General features: G+C 39.4%; 1 long non-coding RNA gene across 1 annotated transcript; it reads right to left on the bottom strand.

Moving 5' to 3' along the window:
* Positions 1 to 7,287: 7,287 nt before the first annotated feature.
* On the bottom strand, positions 7,288 to 8,090 carry LOC104661260. The gene is made up of 2 exons (XR_747825.2): positions 8,022 to 8,090; positions 7,288 to 7,964 (listed from the first exon to the last, which is right to left on the bottom strand). It is a non-coding gene; the product is annotated as an uncharacterized LOC104661260 (long non-coding RNA).
* Between the last annotated feature and the right edge of the window lie 577 nt (positions 8,091 to 8,667).

Here is an 8,667-nt window from a genome sequence, read left to right as displayed (position 1 = left end):
AAGATGCTTAATGCAGTAGAAACCTGTGCATGGATGGACCAGGAAGAATTCAATGGGGCTGCCATAAAACACTCTTCCTAGCCAGAGGTCAAGTACATAACAATTCACATGAGGAACTTGCACTTCACAACAAAGACAAAAGAAACTGCTATTGCAAACAAATCTGCTTATGTAAGCTTGCTGGATGCTGAGAGCAAAAACTAAAGCATAGGCATGTTATTATTTAGAAATGTTAATAGGATCACCTAATAAAAGTTATAATTATAGAGTATTTATTATACAATACTGACAGCACTAAATAGGAAAAGCAATATATAGAATATGGACAAAATGGTATCCGAGACAAATGCATGTCTTTTAATGTTTTTATTTCTAAATATGAATGAGTAAAATATAAACATTAAACTTACAAGCTTAGAAAAAGAACAACTAAGTAATATAAATAAGCTGTAGAAAAACATATTCACAATAAATGTAGATTTTTTCTTCCTATGAAGCTGAATTCTTTCTCTCTGAAGTTCCTAATCTCTGCTTTAAGAATCACCAGTATAGATGATATTAAAATGCCCATCTCTCAAATATCACCAGATTTGCATATGCAGTCACCTCGAATCGTGTAGTCTTGTTTCTAGTGGTCTCCTTTAGTAGAGGTTCTGTGTCATAGTGGTAATCCCAGTGTCTAAGTCAGTGCCAGGATGCTCCATAAAATGTTATTAAGTGAACATTTGAATAAATAAATTCTTATGCCATATATTTTAAAAAACTGTATATATCTTCATCCAGTTCATCAAATAAGTGTTTTGTCAAATTTAATCCTTATTAGGATCTCTTCTCATTCTTCATTTTTCAGTGTAGAGAATTCTCAATCTAAATGATAAAAGCATAGCTATCATGGATTATAAACAATTCCATTGTACTTTTTCTTACAGCTAACCTTGACTAATTCTCACATGTATTTCAGAAATATGAATAATGTCTTCATGCAATTCATGTAAGGCACAGAAAATAGGTATCATTATTTCTGTTTTAATGACAGATTTTGAGGTTAGGATGACTCATGAACAGCTGAGCAGCCAGTCAGTAGGAGAAACCAAAATAGAACGGAAACGCCTCCATTTCCACCCCCACGCTCAAACCTCGAGTGCACCCTCCCTAGGGAGATTGAAGCGTGATGTGCCTGTGAGTGAACAGGGAAGCGCTTCCTGCAAGTTACTAAGCTGCAAAGGCTCAGCACTCTGAGCTATCCCTGGTGGTGATCAGTGAGAACCACCCACTCTCAATCCAGCTGATAAAAATGGAAGGGAAGGAGAACTTAGAAAAGCAAGCCCCTTCAATGCTGAGCTCCTCTTATTCTGAGGAAGATATTTCATTTACCTTGAACTGAGTTATCTTCAGAAATTACCTGAACTAAAATATTTTTTTTTCATCCCAGTGAATGTAACCTTAAAATGCAAGCTACTTTGTTAGATGGGCACAGCCCAACCTGTTTTACTCCCTGGGGAGGGAAAATATTTTTCTAAGCATGTTTCTCTGATTCTTTTAGGCACACAAAATTAGTGAGGCAGGCTTTTATAGCAGCCTCTATAACTAAATTACTTTTGTAAAATAATCAACAATAGGATATAGCAGGTGTCAGTCTTTGACCTACAAACAACTTATTGTTGCAATTCTGAAGGAGCTTAAGAATATCCTTAGAATATTTGAGGAGCTTAAAGGTAATTTTTAAAAATGTGTTTTAAAGTATTAACTGTCATCCTGTATCCACAAGCATAATGGCCTTAAGTGGAGGAATTAAGAATTGCATCTGTAACGTGTTTGATAAAGTTAAGATGTACCTTTGCCTCCACCATCCAATTCAAATAATAATGTTGTCCAATGCAAATACTAGTTTCCAGTAACTAGAGTCATTCCTTTTCCTACACCTCAGTAACTAGACGCATGCAAGTCTATCTTACTTACTGAGGCTGCTTTCATAATTCCAGTGGGCTGGGTTCTAAGAGAAATTTTAAAACTGTTTTCCTCCCCACTAAGCCCTGTGCCACAGTACTATAGCTTATAGCATCCCACACCTCACAAATATGAGAAAGGGATAGTCATTAAAACTTTTGCTTAATTCACCAAAAAATAAAAATAAAAAAATGGTTACTGTTACTGCCTACTCCACACTCACATAGTTATTTAATCATCTACCACATCCTTATACCACCAATCCTACTTGTTGGATTTTCTCTGCAATAACAGTGCCTCTCTTTCTCCTTATTATTATTAATTTCACTACTTTGTGAATTTAAACTTCTAGAGTTGTTTTACGGCCCCTAACGTCCACCCATCCTACCTCCTCTTAAAAAACAAACATGAATACAAAGCAGTCAAGCCATCGGATGGAAGGAAAGGAGCTTGGAACTGAGAGAAACATTTCACCAACAGAATGTAAACCAGATACATTAAACTCACACTTGACCATAAAGAACAGCCTGAGTCTGATAGAGGGACGACAGCCAAAACAGAAGGTTCTTGTGGTGAGATGGGTGATACGGTCAGGCTGGAAAAACCTCTCCATTCCTTCCTGTGGGCACCTGAATTCCACAGGCTTGCAGATGGCAAGAATCACTGAATTACGATTCCTTAGAGTTTTCTGTGTGCTAGTCAGAGACCTTGCACATGGCATTGAGCTCAGGACACGACGATTTCAGTTCCTTAAGCAAACTCAGATAAAATGAGGCGGAATATGTTTCTAAAATAAGATTTTCTAGGGAGTGTTAGTAAAATGTGACACTATCCTAGTGTAATCCAACAGGTAGGAGGTTGGATGGCCTCCCAGGCCTTCAACACACTGTATATTTGATGTGCACAAGAGGAAATGCTCTAAAGACATGCATTTTCTTTTACGTTTTACACTAATCCAATGGAAAAACTATATTCAACCCATGGATCTGTATCCACACAGTTTGACAATAATTTACTTCTTTCTGGAAGCTATGAGCACAGTGTAATTCCTGAGAAATTTTAATAATGACATTTTAATTATAATTAAGTGAAACCTAGCAAATTTGGCTGTATCTGGAGGAACTCCACTGTGGGAAATAAATTCTTAAGGTAATTTTTTTGTTTCATATTTTATCCTACACAACCTTACCTAATCTAAAATTTCTCAAGGTTAATGCAGCACCAGCTGGGTACTCTCATTTCTGTCTGTCTAAAGGGAGAATTTGAGATAATGGTTGACATGTCAAAAAAGTGGCAACGTGAAATGGAAGCTAAACTTCAGAATGAAGTGTTCCCCTAGAGGGTAAAGCTGTCACTGATCACCTTCTAGACATTCTTATTCTGGCATCCATGACCCTTGCTGAGAGGATCTTGATTGAGATTCAGAGTATCCAAGGAACACTCTGAAAACATAGGCTGTACAATGTTATGACATTTGTAAAGGAGTGCATGATCCAAACTTATTAAAACCTAACATCCAGAATCTCTTTAAGTTTTACCTTTTGTTGTGTGATTTCTTGCCTCACGAATTTCTTTTCCAAGGGTGTGCTATTATTTCTCCTACTGTCATTACTTTTCTCATTCGATTCAGCCTACTTTCACAAGCGCTCATTTTCTAGTAATTAATTCATTCAACAAATGTCTGCTAAGGGCCTGTTACAGTCCAGGTCCTGGTCTAAGTGCTGGAGAAAGGATAGTGAAATGAAAAACAGATCCATTGCCTCAAGAAGCTAATGGTCTAGTGAGGGGGTGTAGTAAAAAACTAGAGGGGGTGTAGTAACAAACTACAGTGGCTCACACCTGTAATCCCAGCACTTTGGGAGGCTGAGGTGGGCAGACCACAAGGTCAGGAGTTTGAGACCAGCCTGGCCAATATGGTGAAACCCCATCTCCACTAAAAATACAAAAATTAGCTGGGCATAGTGGTGTGTACCTGTAATCCCGGCTACTCAAGAGGCTGACGCAGGAGAATCGCTTGAACCCAGGAGGTGGAGGTTGCAGTCAGCCTAGATCACGCCGCTGCACTCTAGCCTGGATGACAGAGCGAGACTCCATCTCAAAAAACAAACAAACAACAACAAAAAAACTAGAAAACACCAACCTGGGCTATATAGCAAGACCTCATCTATACTCAAAGTAAAAAAGATAAACCAGGCATGGTGGAGTTTGCCGGTAGCCCCAGCTGCTCAGGAGACTGAGGTGGGAGGATTGCTTGAGCTCAGAAGTTCAAGTTCAAGCAGTGAGCTACAATTGCACCACTGCACTCCAGCCTGGGTGACAGAGTGAGCTCCTGTTTCAGAAAAAGAAAAAAAGCAACAACAAAAGTAGAAAATAAGTAAATTAGATAATAGTGTATTTGAAGGAAAGAACGATGACCAATGTGGCTGGAACAAAACAGGTGATGGGAAAGCATCCCAGATGAGACTAGAGACTAGTGAGGAGGTCAGATCTTCTAGAATGTCATAGGCCATGTCATACACTCTGAAACACTGTTCCGACGTTCAGGTGTTTTTTGTTTTTTTGTTTTTTATTTTTTCCCAAAGTCCATTGAGAACAATTAAAGTGTTTTAATCTATGATATGATCTAATTTGCAATTTTAGAAGATTGCCCTGTTTTCTGTGTGGAAATAGGTAGAAGGGTCACTAGAGAGGGCAGAGAAACCAGTGTGGCTGCCACTGGAGGAATGGAGGATGATGGGGCTGTGATGAGGACAATGACAGTAAAGATAAAATCCGTTCAATGGATTCTGGGTATGCTGCTTAAGCAGGACTGAAGAGCCTGCTTATGATTTAGACATGAGGCATAATAGCAAGGTAAATAACCAGGATTTTATCTTGTCATTAGCTTCATCAGCTGTCATAACAAGTATAATAGACTGCAGGGCATAAACAACAGAAATTATTCCTCACAGTCTGGAGGCTGAGAAGGCCACGATCAAGGTGCCAGCCAATTCATTTCCTGGAGAGGACTCCCTTTCTGGTTTACATATGACTGCCTTCTTGCTGTATCCTCACATGGTGGATAGAGAAATCATCTCTTGTGTCCCTTCTTACAAGGACACTAATCTCATTCATGAGGACTCCACCCCCATGACCTAATTACCTCCAAAAGTTCTGCATACAAACAACATCCATTGGGAATAAGGGCTTCAATATATAAATTTGGGGGGAGGCACAAATATTCAGGCTATAGCAAGAACTTAGAGAATGGTGATGCCATTTTCTGAAACGAAGGATACATGGAACAAACAGCTTTTGAGGGACAGAGGAAAAGACAGAACTACTAATTCTCTTACATTTGAGATGTTACTATAGGTGCTAAGCATTGAAATTAGAGTTCCAGTCTGGTAAATCATCAGTCTTTAGGTGGTCTTCAAGTCCATAGGCCTGAGTACTGTCACTGGTGGAGAGGACCAGGGACAGAGAGCTGAGAGGTCAAATAGATGTGGATAAAGGGCCAACATACTTTCTCAAGACATAAGTTGCTTTGTATATTGCAGTAAATGATGACTATGTACCAGACAGTTAAATACACATGCTCTTGCCCTTGAGAAACTCACTATCCCATGATGGAAATAGAAGCATAAATAGATAGTTTCAGATAATTTTAGTGTAGCTTATTTAGGTACTTCTTTTTTAATTTAGCGAATGAGCTGTCTCTAGTCCCCATGTGAATTAGTCTGTTTTTACACTGCTATAAAAAACTACCTAAGACTAGGTAATTTTTGAGGAAGAGGTTTAATTGACTCACAGTTCTGTAGGCTTAATGGGATGTATGATTGAGAGGCCTCAGGAAACTTACAATCATGGCAGAAGGCAAAGGGGAAGTAGGCATGTCTTACCATGAAGGACCAGGAGAGAGAGTCAAGGGGGAAGTGCCAGACACTTTCAAACACCTAGATCTTGTGAGAACTCACTCACTATCATGAGCAAGAAGGAAATCTGCCCTCATGATTCAATCACCTCCCATCAGGCCCCTATCCTGACACATGGGGATTACAATTCAAGATGAGATTTCGGTGGGGAAATAGCCAAACCATATAACCAAGGATTATGGCAGGATAGATAGACAGATCTAGAGAGAGAACAGTTCTGATCATATTTGTGCCCTTCATTTATTCACAAATATTTTTCAGAATTTAATCTGGTCCAGGAACTATTTTAGGTTCTAGAAATACAATCAAGAGAAAGACAGACATAATTACTGGTGTCACGGCTCAGTCGGGAAAACAGACATTTAGGAGATAATTACAAAAATAACTTACGAATGTGATACAAGAGATAATGGATAAGTATAAGGTTTCTCTGAGAGCATATACCAGGCTGAACCTGGCCCCATCTGGACTAGGAGGACTAGGAAGTCATGTTTTAAGCCTAGACTCAAATGATGGTTCATTGAAACTCAGGAAATTATAGCAGTGAGAGAAGAGTTAGTAAGGTGAACAGCATAAGAAGAGACACCTAGCTGAGAAGAAATATGACATGATGAAGGAACAAAAAGAAAATGACATGGCCAAGAGGTGGTGAGGGGGAGTTTGGCTGAAATGTGGGCAGAGGCCTGGTGCTGCAGACCTTGGAGGCTACGTTGATAATTGTGACTTTACCTTAAGAACCAGGGGAAGTCATTGAGGGAAGTTCAATAGGGGGAGACACGGTCAGATTGGCATTTTAGGAAGGTCACAGTTGCTATTTGAAGGAGAAGATTGAGATGACTGGAAAGTCTTCAGATAGTTTGATAATAACCCAGGCAGAGAGGTACAAGCCTCATAAAGGCTCTCAAGAATAGGGGCTCAATCAATGTATCCAGCCAAATTTCTATTTACCAAATAGGGAAATTACATAGAGAAATTAGATGATTGTTTTTTCCCAAACACATTTGAGGGCTTATAGTCTCCAAGCACTTTGCTCCCTATGTTTGGAAAGATCTCTGCTTCCAGCTTTATTAGTTACTTTTCATCCACTATCTTGAAAGTATTTTTTTTCCATGAAGAGTTTATTGGCTCTCATTAGTTAATCTAATTTTCCTTTCTTAGTGTCCAAGGATTTCTTTTTTTAAGAATATGAGATAAAAAATGTTGAGGGTACATGACTCAGAGACCTTTCCAGGGTTTTAGCATACTGGTAGCTGGATAGTACAATTACTCTGTAGAGAAAATTCTACAAGGTGAATATGACAATAGTGGAAGGCACAAAAGGGTCAGGGCCTGAGAAACGGTATAGGATTCTCAGCTAGAATTAGGTTCCTCTGTGACTAACAGAAAGCCCCCAAATAACAGTACCTTAAAAGTTGATTTCTCCTTCTTTTTTTTTTTTTTTTTTTAAGAATCGATACCCAAGACCATCCTTTATTGTAGTATTAGTTCATGGTAACTGCATGAAAAAACATTTCAGGAAGAATTTACAATTTCCAGCTTAAAGAACTTGCCCACCAACATAACCAATTTATTAAAGTCAATTCATTAAAAGGTACAGCACCTCCTGTTGGGCAGGATGGCAAGGGACAAAGCTACAACATGGCCTGTGCCTTTGGAAGCTGAGGCAGGAGGACCATCTGAGCCCAGGAGCTTGAGACCAGCCTGGGCAACAGTGAATCCATCTCAACAACAACAAAAAATTTTAGCCAGGTGTGCTGTGAGCTGTAGTCCCAGCTACAAGGCAGGAGGATTGCTTAGGCCTGGGTGATTGAGGCTGCAATGAGCTGTGATTGTGCCACCACATTCCAGCCTGGGCAACACAGCAAGACTGTCTCAAAAAAAAAAAAAAAAAACCCAAAAAAACTCAAGAATGTAATGAATGATACCCAATGTGCCTTTTCTAGAAAAAGTTGCCAAATATATCTCTTGGATCTGCTGAGCATGTCCTCTGATACACAAAGCAAGCATGTTTCTACACCCAATGTTGATGCCGGTTAAAGTTTTCATAATCCAAACTGACGGCAGCTACTGGTCCTTGGGATTGACATCCTCTGGGAATATAACCTTCTCTTGGGCTAAGATGCTGCCGCCAGCTCTAAAACGGCACTCTGTTCTCAAAACCTCGTAGCAGGCTCCTTGCTCCAATACTCAGCTGCCAAACATGCTGCTGATTCTTCACGAATTTGCAACCTCATGGCTACCCCGTCTAAGTTGATTTCTCCTTCTTGTAAAAAGTCTAGAGGCAGATAGTCTAGACACTTAAGGTACTTCTAGAAACCTACACTCAATCTATGTTTTGCTCAGTCAAACTCAATGTGTGACTTCCATTAGATGGTTGAAGATGACTGTTTGTCTCTATCAATGTGTGACTTTCAATAGATGATTGAAGATGGCTGTTTGGCACTGTCTGAATTAAGCCAGAAGGAAGGAGGAAGAAGATGAAAAAAAGGCATGCCTCTACCCCTTAGGACCATGTCTCTGAAGTTGTATACAACATTTCTGCCCTCATATAATTGGGCAGAACTTAGTCATAGAGTTACATACAGTTGCAAGGGAAGCTATAAGGTAGCTATGTGCTTAGTTAAAAATTGGGATTCTCTTACTAAGGTAGATGAGGAGAACATATATTTGGAGAGGCAACTATCCATCTCTGCTACAAGATCTGAAACAATATTGTGAGACTATAAACATACTAAAAAGCTCCAGGGATCATGCGGAAGTCAGAAATTATTTGGGATTCCAGTGAATGGAATGTTGATCATAAATG

This window comes from Rhinopithecus roxellana, chromosome 18 (genome assembly GCF_007565055.1).
Source record: "Rhinopithecus roxellana isolate Shanxi Qingling chromosome 18, ASM756505v1, whole genome shotgun sequence".
Taxonomy (NCBI): domain Eukaryota; kingdom Metazoa; phylum Chordata; class Mammalia; order Primates; family Cercopithecidae; genus Rhinopithecus; species Rhinopithecus roxellana.
This window is presented reverse-complemented; position numbering and strand designations above follow the sequence as displayed.